The 14,588-nt window shown below is 45.4% G+C and overlaps 1 protein-coding gene across 11 annotated transcripts in view; it reads right to left on the bottom strand.

Annotated features, from left to right (window-relative positions):
* Positions 1–14,588, bottom strand: part of ZBTB7C (zinc finger and BTB domain containing 7C) — a 352,767-nt gene that overhangs the window by 248,816 nt on the left and 89,363 nt on the right. For 2 of the 11 annotated variants that reach the window (XM_053303376.1, XM_053303381.1), the window contains exon 1: positions 6,967–7,316. The exons of 7 other annotated variants lie outside the window; for them this stretch is intronic. The gene's annotated coding sequence lies outside the window, so the exon portion shown is untranslated. Of the gene's footprint in view, positions 1–2,235; positions 2,324–6,966; positions 7,317–14,588 lie in introns of those variants that run through there. 2 more of the 11 variants (XM_053303379.1, XM_053303383.1) reach the window with 1 other exon arrangement.

The raw sequence follows: 14,588 nt of genomic DNA on the forward strand, positions 1-14,588 counted from the left end.
GAACACTGTCCATAGCAGTTTGTATGTTAAAGAAGAACCCTTGTTTCACAAATATTTTATTAAGAAGACCTGATGTGAGATGTCAGTGTCTTGGAACCAGTGTTCCCTGTAAAAGGTATTCCCAGATTTTGTTGACTGCAACTCCCATAATCTCCAGCCAAAGGCCACTGCAGCTGGGAATGCTGGGAGTTGTAGTCCACAACTTCTGATAAACCTTCTTTCAGGGAACACTGCTTGGAACCTTCAGAGAACAGTGCCCATAGTGTGATCAAACTCAGCATACATGTGAGGAGAGAATTGCCAAGGAAGTCCAACACAAATGTGTTGGACTTCAAAAGAGGAAACTTCTTAAACATGAGGGGACTAGTAAAAGGAAGCTGAAAGGGAAAGTCAGGAGGGTCAAATCACACCAGAAAGCATGGAACCTATTCAAAGCCATAATACAAGCTCAACTGGAATGTATACCAAGAAGTAGGAAAGGTACCACCAAATTCAAGAGGACACCAGCGTGGCTAACAAGTAAGAGGCAGGGAAGCTATAAAAGGGAGGAAGACCTGCCTTCAGAAAATGGAAGGTCTGCCCAAATGAAGATAATAGAAAGGAACTTAAAAATGTAGATAAAGGTGATCTGGTTGACATACTATGCTTGGACTGCCAAAAAGCTTTTGACAAAGCTCCTCGCCAAAAGCTCTTGAGTAAACTTAGCAGTCATGGAATAAGGGGTCAGGTTCATGTGTGGATTGGTTGGTAACTGGTTGAAGGACAGGAAACAGAGAGTTGGAATAAATGGACAGTTTCCACAATGGAGGGAAGAAGTGGAGTCCCCCAACAATCTGTATTGGGACAAGAGCTTTTTAATCTATTCATAAATGATCTAGAAGTTGGTGTAACCAGTGAAGTGGCTAAATTTGCAGATGACACTAAACTATTTAGGGTAGTGAAATGCAAAACAGATTGTAAGGAGCTCCAAAAGGATCTCTCCAAACTGGGTGAGTGGCCGACAAAAATGGCAAATACAGTTCAGTGTTAGCAAGTGTAAAGTGATGCCTATTAGGGAGGGGGCACACCAAAAAAACAACAATCCCAACTTCACATATACACTGATGGGGTCTGAGCTGTTGGTGACTGACCAGGAGAGGGATCTTGGGGTTGTGGAGGACCTCATTGAAAGTGTCAACTCAATGTGCAGCAGCTGTGAAAAAGGCCAATTCCATGCTAGGAATCATTAGGAAGAGGATTAAAAATAAAAATGCTAGTATTATAATGCCCTTATACAAATCTATGGTACAGCCACATTTGGAGTATTGCGTACAGTTCTGGTCACCATGTCTTAAGAAGGACATTGTAGAACCGGAAAAGGTGCAGAAGAGGGGAACCAAGATGATCAGGGGCCTGAAGCACCTTCCTTATGAGGCAAGGCTACAGCATCTGGGGCTTTTTAGTTTGGAAAAGAGGTGTCTCTGGGGAGACATAATTGAGGTATATAAAATTATTAATGGACTAGAGAGAGTGGACAGAGAGAAATTTCTCTCCCTTCACAACACTAGAACAAGGTGTCATCCCATTAAACTGATGGCCAGGAAATTTAGAACTGACAAAAGGAAGTACTTTTTCACACAACACAAATTTAATCTATGGAACTCTCTGCCACAGGATGTCATGATGGCCACTAGCTCAGATGGCTTTAAAAGAGGCTTGGACTAATTCACAGAGGACAGGCTTATCAATGACTACTACTCTGGTGGCTAGAGGCCACCTCCAGCCTCAGAGGCAAGGTGCCCCTGAATACCATTTGCAGGGGAGCAAAAGCAAGAGAGAGGGCATGCCCTCACCTCTTGCCTGTGAGCTTCTCAGAGACATCTGTTGGGCCACTGTGGGAAACAGGATGCTGGCCTAGATAGGCCTTGGGCCTGATCCAGCAGGGCTATTCTTATGTTCTTAAGCCAGTGTGGTAACATGGCTTGCACTTCTGATATAATAAGCCCTCAGAGTTCAGAATTCTTTGTCTCAAATCCATTAGTCGGACTAGGAAATCCTGGGGTGTCTCTTGGGGTTCTCACACTGCTTTTGAAAAAGATAAATACAGCTCCGTTGCATCTTTTTCCTGGTAGTAGGATATCAATGTGTATCAGTTTTGCTAGGCTGAGATCTCTTTCCCTTTCCAGATAGCTTCTGAGGCTAAGTGCAGGCGAAACAACCTTAATTACAACTTCTATGATATTTGCCTCACTGTACCTTTTGGACTCCAACATCAATCTGATAGTCCAAGCTGGTGAAACTCAGGCTGTCCTGTGGCAGAGGGTTGCCTATCTGCCCAATTAAGTTAAAATATTTCCTCTATTTGGGTTCCACACCCATAGGTGATTTTCTCTCCTCCAAACGTTTCCTCTCTCTCTCTCTTTTTTAAAAGCTGTTCTTCTAATAGTTTTACTCTCTGAAGATATTGCTCATGTAGTCCCTTCTCTTTAGTTCTGAAGTCCTCATTCTGATCTTTCCCTTTCAATAATGTGGATAGGCCCTCATCTTCTAATTCTCTTTGTTCAGAACTATTCACATGTTGCACTACCTATCTGAGTAAAGCAAAGTGGCCCTTAGTTGCAATCTTAGAATGATTTGGCCAGGAAATGCCCAAGGGCTCATACTTTAAAAAAATGCTCCTCCTGCAGTTAATGCAAAAATCTTACCACCTCCATAAGCAGGCCTTCTAAATCATTATGAGCCACAATGCCTCTTGCCTGCGCAGTTCTTAACAAGGCCCCTATTACTGGTGCTGTATTATGCTCTTCAGAAATTCCCCCTTGTAGTACTCAGTCCTCCAGAACTGGATACGTTCCTCTCTTGGGGGTGAAGTCTGGTAAATCCATCCTCCTGCCTTGCTCACCAAAATGTTACACCACAATCCAAGGAGATTATGGGGGTGGAATCAAAGCTGTATTACTTCACAACTTGGCAGATACTTTTACAACCCGGTAGCTCTCTGTCTAGACCAGGGATTCTCAAAGTTGGGTCCCCAGATGTTTTTGGACTTCAAACTCCCACAATCCCCAACCAAAGGCCACTGGGGCTAGGGATTGTGGGAGGTGAAGTCCAATAACATCTGGGGACCCAATGCTGAGAATCCCTGGTCTAGACCAACTCTAGAACCATTCTGTGTCATCATGTACCCCGCCCCACCCCCCAAATTTCCCCAGAGTTCCACTAGGCTTTCTTTTTTAAAGTGACAGCATTGTGTTAACAATCAGTACCAACAAAGCCTTAACCAGACTGGAATGCATTTCAATTCCTTTCACACAGGCAGGAATCTCTCACCGCCCTATCTTGGAGATGCCAGGGAAGGAACTTGGAACCTTCTGCATGTAAGCACAAAGGTGCTCTTCCCAGAACAGCCCCAACCCCTAAATGGAATATTTTAGAGGAATATCATAAGCCCTCAGATCATGCCATGGGAACTATTATGGAGCCCCCTTCCCCACCTCCAGGGGCAGTCCTTTCATGAGGCAAAGCGAGGTGGTGACCTCAGACAGCAGATAACCGGGGCACCAGTAGGGCACAAGATACCCCCTTCCGCCACTAGTGGCGCAGCTCTCTGGGCCCGATCTGACCCTTGCCCACTTTTCAAGAAGCGTCTCTCCTCACACTCCCCACACACAAAGCTTGCAAGAAGCACAAGGAGAGAAGAGGAGGCTGCTGGCAACCTTCCCTTCTCCCTACCTCCTGCACCACTTTCAAAGCACACAAGGATTCGTTTTGAAAGGCAGCTGAGCCGACCCCCACCAGGGGTGGGGAGAGGTGGCATTTGGCACTTTGCCTCAGGCATCACGATCTCTTGGGCGGCCCTGGAGCAGGACCTCCGCCCTTTTGCAGTCTGAAATGATAACCCTTGGGAACAGGTCGAGCACCTCAACAAGAGCTCGGCCTTTATCCAGGCAGCACACACCCACACCGCTTGCATACTGCTCCGTGTGCTGCCACCACCTGTTTCTGCTATTCTTCCCTCTGATCTTGGAGGCCTCTCCTAGTTCTCAAAACCTGCTATGGGCTACCCTCTCCACCCTCGCCTTTCCTCCTGGGACAACTCCCTGGGCACTATCTTTGGCCTACTTCTCTGAGGAACTCGGCCTTACCCTTCAGCTAGATTGCCTCTCACAACCCTTCCATGGTGCCTGTCAGATATGAGGTTGCTGCTGGATTTCTGCAGCAATTATTCTTCAGGACAAACTCTTGGAGTTGCATCAAGAAGATACTCTGAAATCAGCCTCCATGTACTGTACTTTTCCCCTCTTGTCATTTCCTTGATGAACCTGGTTGTTGTCAGCACCTGTTGTAGGTTGATAGTATTCTGCATCGCCATGACCAATGTCACAAGATTGCTTTCACGCCAAATCGGCTTTCTCTTCACTATCATCTTATTTATAACAGTTGTGTTCTCATGACAGCTGTAGGTTTAGGTCACGCCAGGCTATAATTACGCTTGGTCCAAGTTTTGCTATTTGCCTGGGCTTCATTTTAAGCAATAACAGGAATTGTGTTTGAATTTACCAACAATTATGGTGGCCAGGACTCCTGAAGCTCAACCCCTGAGATGTGGGATAGGGCACTGAGATTGGGAATTCAAGGGTGACCCCAGGAGCTTTTTCAGGTGGAGGTACTTGTTGTGCAGGCTCAGAACTCCAGAGACGATTTTGACCTACCTGTTCTAGATGGGGTCACACTTCCCCAAAAGGAACAGGTTCACAGTCTGGGAGTACTTCTGGATCCACACCTCTCCCTGGTATCTCAGGTTGAGGCAGTGGCCAGAGGGGCTTTCTATCAGCTTCGGCTGATACGCCAGCTGTGTCCATTTCTTGAGATGAACGACCTCAAAACAATGGTACATCTGTTGGTAACCTCCAGACTTGTCTTCTGCAATGCACTCTATGTGTGGCTGCCTTTGTACGTAGTCCGGAAACTTCAGTTGGTTCAGAATGCGGCAGCCAGGTTGGTCTCTGGGTCATCTTGGAGAGACCACATCACCCCTTTGGAGTTACACTGGCTGCTAACAGGTTTCCAGGCAAAATACAAAGTGCTAGTTATAAAGCCCTAAATGGCTTAGGCCCTGGGTAGCTAAGAGAACGTCTTCTTCATTATGAACCCCACCGCCCATTGAGGTCATCCGGAGAAGTCCGTCTCCAGTTGCCGCCAGCTTGCCTGGTGGCTACACGGGGACGGGCTTTATCGGTTGCTGCCCCGAGACTGTGGAATGTGCTCTCTACTGAGATACGATCCTCTCCATCTCTGACAATTTTTAAAAAGCATTTGAAAACCCACCTCTTCACTCAAGCTTTTTCAGCTTTAAAAAAAAAAAGGTTTTAATTTGTGGTTGATTTGGAAATTGTTTTAAGTTTCTGTATCTGTTTTAACTTGTTTTATGCTATTGTTAACCGCCCAGAGATGAAATTTTGGGGCGGTGTACAAATTTGATAGATAAATAAATAAATAAATGGCAACTTTGCTGCGACTTTACTTTGGGAGGATGGGTGTGCGTCCACATATCGGCTGGATTTACCCTGAAGTCCGTGCAATATTTCAGAGGGCACTTCACACACGATTCGGGTTTTTCCCTCCGCATTGGAACCTAGCCCAATTTATGTTCGGGGTGAAAAAAATCCTCTTATTGCATCAGTGTATCCGTTATGCCCTGGACATGCCGTAAAGCCTCACAGTAAACCTGCGGTAAAGCCTGCTCTCTGAAAAGGCTCCTGGTAGACAAAGAAGCAAAGCTTGATCTCACTTAGTGATTAAAAAGAGATCAAGGCACTTCTTCAAAATTCTCTTCCATGCAGGATTATTGCCCTCTTTCCTATGCATTTTCAATTTATATTTATTATCCCTGTATTGCTGTCAATCTCTCAGTCACATACTCTCCCACAGAAAGAAAGATTCCTTTTGCATAGGACCCCAAACTACAGAAAAAATAAACTCTTGCCCACTTTTACTGTAATCAAACACACAGACAGGTTTGGGCATCTGAGCTGCCAGTGCTTTTCCAAACATGATTCCAGTGCTGGTTTTGATCTGTAAAGCCCTTAACAGCATATGAATGGGAGACTTGATGTGTGAGCACTGCAAGATATTCCCCTCAGGGGATGAAGCCGCTCTGGGAAGAGCAGAAGGTTTCAAGTTCCCTCCCTGGCAGCATCTCCAAGATAGGGCTGAGAGAGATTCCTGCCTGCAACCTTGGAGAAGCCGCTGCCAGTCTGTGAAGACAATACTGAGCTAGATAGACCAATGGTCTGACTCAGTGTATGGCAGTTTCCTATGTTCCTATGTTCCTAGCTTAGAGCCAAGCTACCTAAAGGCCCATCAAATTTCATATAGTTCTGCCTGGTCCAAGATATCATGTAAAGAGGTTCTCCTGCATGTCCCATCACCTTCTGAAGCATGGCTGTCAGTAACGTGTGGGCAAGCCTTAAGAACATAAGAATAGTCCTGCTGGATCAGGCCCAAAGCCCATCTAGTCCAGCATCCTGTTTCACACAGTGGCCCACCAGATGCCCCTGAAAAACCCACAGGCAAGAGGTGAGGGCATGTCCTCTCTCTTGCTGTTGCTCCCCTGCAACTGGTATTTAGAGGCATATTGCCTCTGAGGCTGGACATGGCCTTCTCAGTGGTGACACTGGCTCTCTGGAACTCCCTGCTCCTTGATCTTAGGCTTGCTCCTTCCTTGTTCAGTTTTAAACAGAAGCTGGAGATTTTCTTATTTCAGCTGGTCTTTCCCTAACTATATAGATTTCTCGAAGAAACAGCCCTGTAATGGTTATCTTTAATCTCCAAGGTTTTATTATTTTAGAGGCTCCTGCTTTTGTTGCATTTATATTGTGTTTTAAAATTCCATTGTAAGCTGCCACAAATTCACATGTGAAAAATGGCAACATATAAAATATTTTAAATACATTAAATAATACATAAAATCCAAATGAAACTCACCCACATACACGCAGTCAGGCTAATGGGCCTCTTAATAAATTATATAGCTGTTTGCTGCCCTTTTGTAGCATTCAGGCTGTGCTACCTAAAATGGCTGCCTCATTCCGCCTCATGTTGGTGCCAGCCCCGAGAATGCTGCCATTATAATCTACCTGAAAGGCTGACATCTCTGCAAATTAAGCAGGAGTCACGAGTGAAATCAAGCAAGGGATAATTTCATCTGTCAGATCCCCCATTCTTTCTTTGCTAAACTAGGAGAGGAAAGCACTAAATAAATATATCTGACCAAACCACAAGGCCTGAGCGACTAAATCAGGCCCGTTGTGGTGGCCGGGGATTTAAAAAAGGAGGAAAGTGAGGAGGTAAAATTGTGCCCATGTAAACCTCTTTACATAGGTAACCATGCAACCAGATCAAGTGGTTATGGAGGAGGATGTTAGCAGAGGCAACACCCTTTCTGAGAGCTTTGTTGTGTGACAGGCATACTCTGCCTACCCTAGAATCCCATGTCCTATATTTGGCTCAGAACACAATTACACGTTATGAACGCTGTTAAAAGTGTGCACTAAGCAAATGACATTTGGAACATTAGCGGGTGGGGGGTGGGAAGAAAGCAAACCAGTCAAGTTCACCAGGAAGATGCAAATTAGCTTTGGAGAAAACTGTAGAGCGGAACAGACACACACTTCTATGTACTGCACTTGCAAGCACTAGTGCTACCCAAATGACAGTAGGGGAAATCCTCGTTTCGTTGTTAGTTTTAGTTGTATTTATTTATTGTCCCATTTCTATACCACTATTCATTAAAATAATCCCAAAGCGGATTATCCCAAAGGCAAGCAAATTTGATGCCTACGTACAATGATTTAACACTAAAAATGCCAGCATTTATCTATATCATGCATATATAGCAATGTAATTAGCAGCATCCAGACTAACTCTGCCCTCATGTTGGAATGTTTCAGATGTGCAATGATGTTCCCAATCCTCTCCTTCCTTTTGCTGCCCCCAGTAAATATCCCTCTGGGTTCCTCAGCCCTCAGGATCATATTTTGGCAGCAAAAATATCATATTTTGGCAGCAAAAAATCCCTGCTAACTTGGCAAAGAGGCACTTTTTAACTGGTGATTCTCTTTATTTTGCAGGGGGAGAGTAACTGATTGTGAGCCCTCTGGGGACAGGGTTCTTTCTTTCTTTCATTCTTTCTTTCTTTCTTTCTTTCTCTGTGTAAACCACTGTTGGAATATTACTTGCAATTTGCTTTCAACAGCCAAAAAGCATGATTGGTTTGCACAACACTTAGCTAACTATGATACACGCCTTATCAATGATGCTTGCAGCTGTTAACCCCCACGCCTTGACAATATTTTATGATGGCACTGCTTAAAGGAATGTCTCAACGGGGAGGGGAAAGCCAAGGCAGCAAGCCAGAAGTCTTGATGGGAAATATAACACTTGGAAGCAAATCGGAACCTTTGGGGTTAAAATAACACTTTGGCTTGTATACAAAGTGCAGGTGCAAAAGTTGTTTACTCCAAAGTATAAAAAGGGGGATGGCCTACCAAATTAGGCAGGTGGCTGCACCCCAAAGCTTTTGCTAGCACAAAAAAATAAAGCTTTGTTTGAAACTTGATACTGGTGTCCAGTGAAAATACCTAACCAAGAGAGGAGTGAAATACAGGGAGTAAATCTCTGTTCTAACCCCACCCTGAGCCATTTTTGGAAGGGTGGTATAGAAATCGAATAAACAAACAAACAAAGGAAGAGAGAGATCAGGATAAAGCAGGCCTGCACAACATAAAGCCCAGGGGCCAGATCTGGCCCACAGGAACTTTTTTGCTGGCCCCAAGGTAGGCATATCCTGCAGTAGGAACCATGAACAGCAGGATCCATGAAGAGCTCTAGGACTGCATGCCTAGGATTAGAGCCTAAAAGCAACTGTGATTGAGGAGGAGGAGATGACTTGGTATTTATTTGGGGCTGGCTTGCCCTACAGGTGCCCCACTGACTGAGCAGGGATAGGGCCTATTTTATGGGCACTCTCATTGGTTAAAATTGTGAGTCCTTGACAAGGGGAAAGATCCATAAGGAACTAATAGTTGCTTCCATTAATATTTTTAATAATTTTAATATCATAACACACTGAAAACTGACCTCGTCTCTTGCATGCCAAGTCGTGGTTGGTTCTGGTCCAGTGGGGCATTTGAGTTGTGTGCCCCTGGGATAAAGAGTCACACACACAACATTTACTTTATTTAGTTAACATATTTATATCCCTCCCAAAATGCAAGTCTCTGGGCGGTTTACAACAGTACAATCAAAACAAATAAAAAGGTTGAAACATAAAAACAAATAAAAAGGTTAAAACACTACAGCAATTCAAAATTTAAAACAATGTTAAAACTATTAAAACCACCGAACTATTTAAACAGTGAGGCGATTCTCACGACCGCAGGAAAGCGAGCTAAGCGAGCCAAGCCCGCTTTCCTGCGGCCGTGAGCTGCAACGGGAGCCACATGGTTCCCGGCAGCAAACCACACGAAGTATCCCCACCCTTATATGAGGTTAGCGGAGCGAGTGCTCCGCTAACCCCGTTTATCTGATCTTGTGTTGCCGTGGTGTGGCTCCGCGCCGCAGCAACTCACGAGTAGACCCCTGACCAAGAGGCTACAACAAGCTTCCTGGTACTGGGGTCTCCCCAGCATGCCCTGTGCACTCATGCAGGGCATGCTGGGACTTCTAGGGGCTGTGTGGCCCCGATCCCCACTGCCCCAACTGGCTCCGTGATGGAGACAATAGTTGTGTGGGTGGCCGATGCAGACACCCAGGGCTAGGCTGGAGATCATCTGCGGACTAAGCCCGCTCTCCCCGCAGAACCTGGTAAGGCTCTACACATGGACTGTGTGTAGAGCCTCAATATCTAATAAAATACAACAAATGTGAACAAATGTGTCTTGACTGCCTTTTTTAAAGTTGTAAGAGATAGGGAGGCTCTTATTTCAGTAGGGAGTGTGTTTCCAAAGCCTCGGGGCAGCAATGGAGAAGGCCAGTCCCTGAGTAGCCACCAGACGAGTCAGTGGCAACTGCAAACAATGTTTTAACATGTTTAAACAGGTTATGTTTTAACATAAGGGCAGTGTTAGACTGAATGCTGCCCAGAGTACAGGTGAAACTCGGAAAATTAGAATATCGTGCAAAAGTTCATTAATTTCAGTAATGCAAATTAAAAGGTGAAACTGATATATGAGACAGACGCATTACATGCAAAGCGAGATAAGTCAAGCCTTAATTTGTTATAATTGTGATGATCATGGCGTACAGCTCATGAAAACCCCAAATCCACAATCCCAGAAAATTAGAATATTACATGGAACCAAGAAGACAAGGATTGAAGAATAGAACAATATCGGACCTCTGAAAAGTATAAGCATGCATATGTATTCAGTACTTGGTTTGGGCACCTTTTGCAGCAATTACTGCCTCAATGCGGCGTGGCATGGATGCTATCAGCCTGTGGCACTGATGAGGTGTTATGGAAGACCAGGATGCTTCATTAGCGGCCTTCAGCAATTCTGCATTGTTTGGTCTCATGTCTCTCATCCTTCTCTTGGCAATGCCCCATAGATTCTCTATGGGGTCAGGTCAGGTGAGTTTGCTGGCCAATCAAGCACAGTACACTGTATACTTTTCAGAGGTCCGATATTGTTCTATTCTTCAATCCTTGTCTTATTGGTTCCATGTAATATTCTAATTTTCTAGGATTCTGGATTTGGGGTTTTCATGAGCTGTACGCCATGATCATCACAATTATAACAAGTTAAGGCTTGACTTATCTCGCTTTGCATGTAATGCGTCTGTCTCATATATCCAGTTTCACCTTTTAATTTGCATTACTGAAATTAATGGACTTTTGCACGATATTCTAATTTTCAGAGTTTCACCTGTATTTTATCATTTTATTGTATTTTTCAAAATCCATGTTGTAGTCTGTTTAGGAGGGAAAGTGGAGTAGATATATCTAAATAATGTCACAGACAAACACAGAATTGGGTACGCCATGTTTGCTGCTGAAGTTTTGGCCTCACAGTGAGGTCTGAACAAGTCTTTCTTTTAGCATCTGGTAAAATGGGGATAGCCACCTAATGGTGGAGTGGGGAAATGCCTGACTAACAAGCAGAAGGTTGCCGGTTTGGATCCCCACTAGTATCTTTCCCAGACTATGGGAAACACCTCTATCGGGCAGCAGCGATATAGGAAGATGCTGAAAGGCATCATCTCAAACTGCGTGGGAGGAGGCAATGGTCAACCCCTCCTGTATTCTCCTAAAGACAACAACAGGCTCTGTGGTTGCCAGGAATCGACACTGACTCAATGGCACACTTCACCTTTAAAATGGGGATAAGAGTGACCTCCCTCACACACTATTGTGAAGGCAAAGCATTATGATGCCTGTAAATCACTTGATCCATTACAACAGCTAAAAAAGAAACAGTGCAGTCCAGCCGTATGACCACCTCTTGCTATGCTGGCGACCTGGGAATGTGTGTGTTTTCTCAGAAGTCCAACCAAATTCAATTTACACTATAATGCTTAAAAACGAAGTCTTAATTAGGCAAGTCTTTCAAATACACATATCTTTGAAAATGTTGTTATTGTATGTTTTGCCTTTGAGCTGTGTAAGCATGTTGCTCTGGTTTGCACAAGAATCCAAAGTCCCGAGAGAAACTGGGAAGATCCCAGGATGCCATTCTGCTCCTGAGGGATCCTGACTTGCTCCCCTGTCAAACATCAAATTGATTCTGAAATTGCGGTGATGACATAAGGTGGCGTGTAGTTTGGGGCTTGCTTGATCGGGAGTGTTTATCTCTGCAGGCACCAAGCGGCTCCATTTGAGATTAACTCAAGTTGCCAAATTTGTTGCTCTGAGAGGTCAAATACCTCCAGCCTCAATACTACCTGTTCCAGAACCTTCCAAGTCTGGAGACTGCTCCTGGTGGGAAATGGTGGCACAAAGTGTTGGAGGCAATTTACAGACTGCCTGCCTGACTCTCTTGGAGTGCTTTCTAGCATGGTTTTATCCGTCAGATCAGCCAGACAGATTTTCGTGGAAGAATTTTCTACAGAATCTACTTTATCCCCAAGGGACAAACATGGCTAATGTTGCTTTCTGAATTCACACTGAAACCGTGGTGCCAGCATCTTACCAAAGAAGTGGGAAAAGCATATCGCTCCTTATGAGCAGTCAGGAGACTTTTGCCTCTGTAGGAATAGAAATGTGGGGTTCCCCCCACACCCCACCACATCTGGCAAAGGACTGAAGCAGGGGAATGAAACACAACGCAATCACATACCACTGTGTGGGAGACAAGGATTCAGCACTTCGCTTACCAAAATCACAGACTCCGCAGTGCTAGAACGATCAGCCCAGTTTAGAAAGATCTGTAAATATTTCCTATATCATAATCGGAGCTTGTGGTGATGAAGCACTTATACATCCCCTTCGGCAAGTATTTAAAAGGGCATGTCCGGACTCCAGATGGTTGTGCTTCAGACCCTTTTCGCAACAACACAGGAAGTAGGAAGAGGTACTTTCTGTAGCCATGTTTATCATTAAAATAATCGATTTGGAGTACACCATGAGGAACATAGGAAGCTCAGCTGCTGTATACCAAGTCAGACCATTGGTCTATCTAGCTCAGTATTGTCTTCACCGACTGGCAGAGGCTTCTCCAAGGTTGCAGGCAGGAATATCTCTCAGCCCTATCTTGGAGATGCTGCCAGGGAGGGGACCTGGAACCTTCTGCATACAGAACCCATGCTAAATGAGCAAAGAGACACCTTTGAAAGTGGTGATGCTGCTTATTTAGCAGGGGGAGAGCAACTGGCCCTCTCTGGTCCCAGCACAGCATCCCTCCAGGAGCTGTTGTTGCTATCTGCCTTATGTTTCTTTTTAGATTGTGAGCGCTTTGTTGACAGGGGACCATCTTAATTATATATTATTTATTTTTCTCTATAAATCACTTTGATTTACATAGTAGTTGAAGAGCAGTATATACATATTATTAGTCTTTGTCGTTGTTGTTGTTATTGTAGAACCTTCTGCATGCAACAATGCAGATGCTCTTTCCAAGGAGGCTCCATCCCCTAAAGCAGGGGTTCCCAACCTGGGTTCCTTCAGATCTTGCTGAAACTGGGGGTGCTGGTAGTTGTAGTTCAGCAACATCTGGAGGAACCCAGGTTGGGAACCCCTGCCCTAAGGGGAATATCTTCCAGTGCTCACACATGAAGTCTCCCATTCAAATGCAAACCAGGATAGACCCTGCTTAGCAAGGGGGACAATTCATGCTCACTACTACAAGACCAAATGGATCTTGGATCATAGAACAAATGGATCATAGAACAAATAAATCCAGAATTTTCACTCAAGGCACAAACGCCCAGGCTCAAACTATCTTACTTCGAACACATTATGCGAAGATCCAGCTCCCTTGAGAAGTCTATAATGCTGGGGAAAGTTGAAGGAAAGAGGACGACCAGCAGCAAGGTAGATAGACTCGATTATGACAGCAATGAATGCACCACTGGGAGACCTTAAAGGCCAAGCTGAAGACAGATCATCCTGGAGAGAATCTATCTACCGTATTTTTCGGACCATAAGACGCACCTGACCATACGACGCACCCAGTATTAGGGGTCGAATCGGCCCAAGCTATTGCCGCCGCGGCCGCGGACCGCCCGCCCGCCCTCCCAGCTGCCCGAGTCCTAACCTTGTACGCCGATCAGGGACCCATAATTGGAGAAGGAGAGAGGAGCTCGCAAACAGAGCTCCTCTCTCTGCAAAGCCTCGGCCCGAACTGGCGCTTTGGGTGCAAAGGATGCCTGGGAGTTCCGAAGAGCGTCGGAACTCCCAGGCGTCCTTTGCACCCAAAGCGCCAGTTCGGGCCGAGGCTTTGCAGAGAGAGGAGCTCTGTTTGCGAGCTCCTCTCTCCTTCTCCAATTATGGGTCCCTGTTCGGCGTACAAGGTTAGGACTCGGGCAGCTGGGAGGGCGGGCGGGTGGTCGGCGGCCGCAGCCGCAACGGCAGTAGCTTGGGCCGATTCGGCCCCTAATCAGGTGGGGGGGGGGGCGGCTGGGGCATACCCCTACTGGACAGCATTCGGACCATAAGACGCACCCTCATTTTCCCCCCACTTGGGGGGGGGGGGAGTGCGTCTTATGGTCCGAAAAATACGGTATGTGGTCACTAAGCGTCAACACCAACTTGATAGCACTTAATCAATCACTACAAGACCAGCTCTCCCCCTCCTCCGAAAACAGTCATGTTACTGGTCTAATCTGACTGGCAGTGGCTCTCCAGGGCTTCAAACAGGAATTTTTCTCAGACCTACCCATAAATTGAACCTGGGACCTTTTGCATCCCAAGCAAATGGTTTACCACTGAGCCACAGCACAGGTTGCTAACTTACTGCAAACGCTTCCATTAACTTCCCACTGCTGAGGGAAATGGGAGGACAAGGCATACTTCACTGCTGTCTTTTTTTGAGGTGCTAAGTAATTTGAGGATATTTCTTTATTTATCTGTCTATCTATATTTCTACACAGCCCGACTAATGCATCCCTAG

The sequence above is a fragment of the Hemicordylus capensis genome, chromosome 2 (assembly GCF_027244095.1).
Source record: "Hemicordylus capensis ecotype Gifberg chromosome 2, rHemCap1.1.pri, whole genome shotgun sequence".
Lineage (NCBI taxonomy): Eukaryota > Metazoa > Chordata > Lepidosauria > Squamata > Cordylidae > Hemicordylus > Hemicordylus capensis.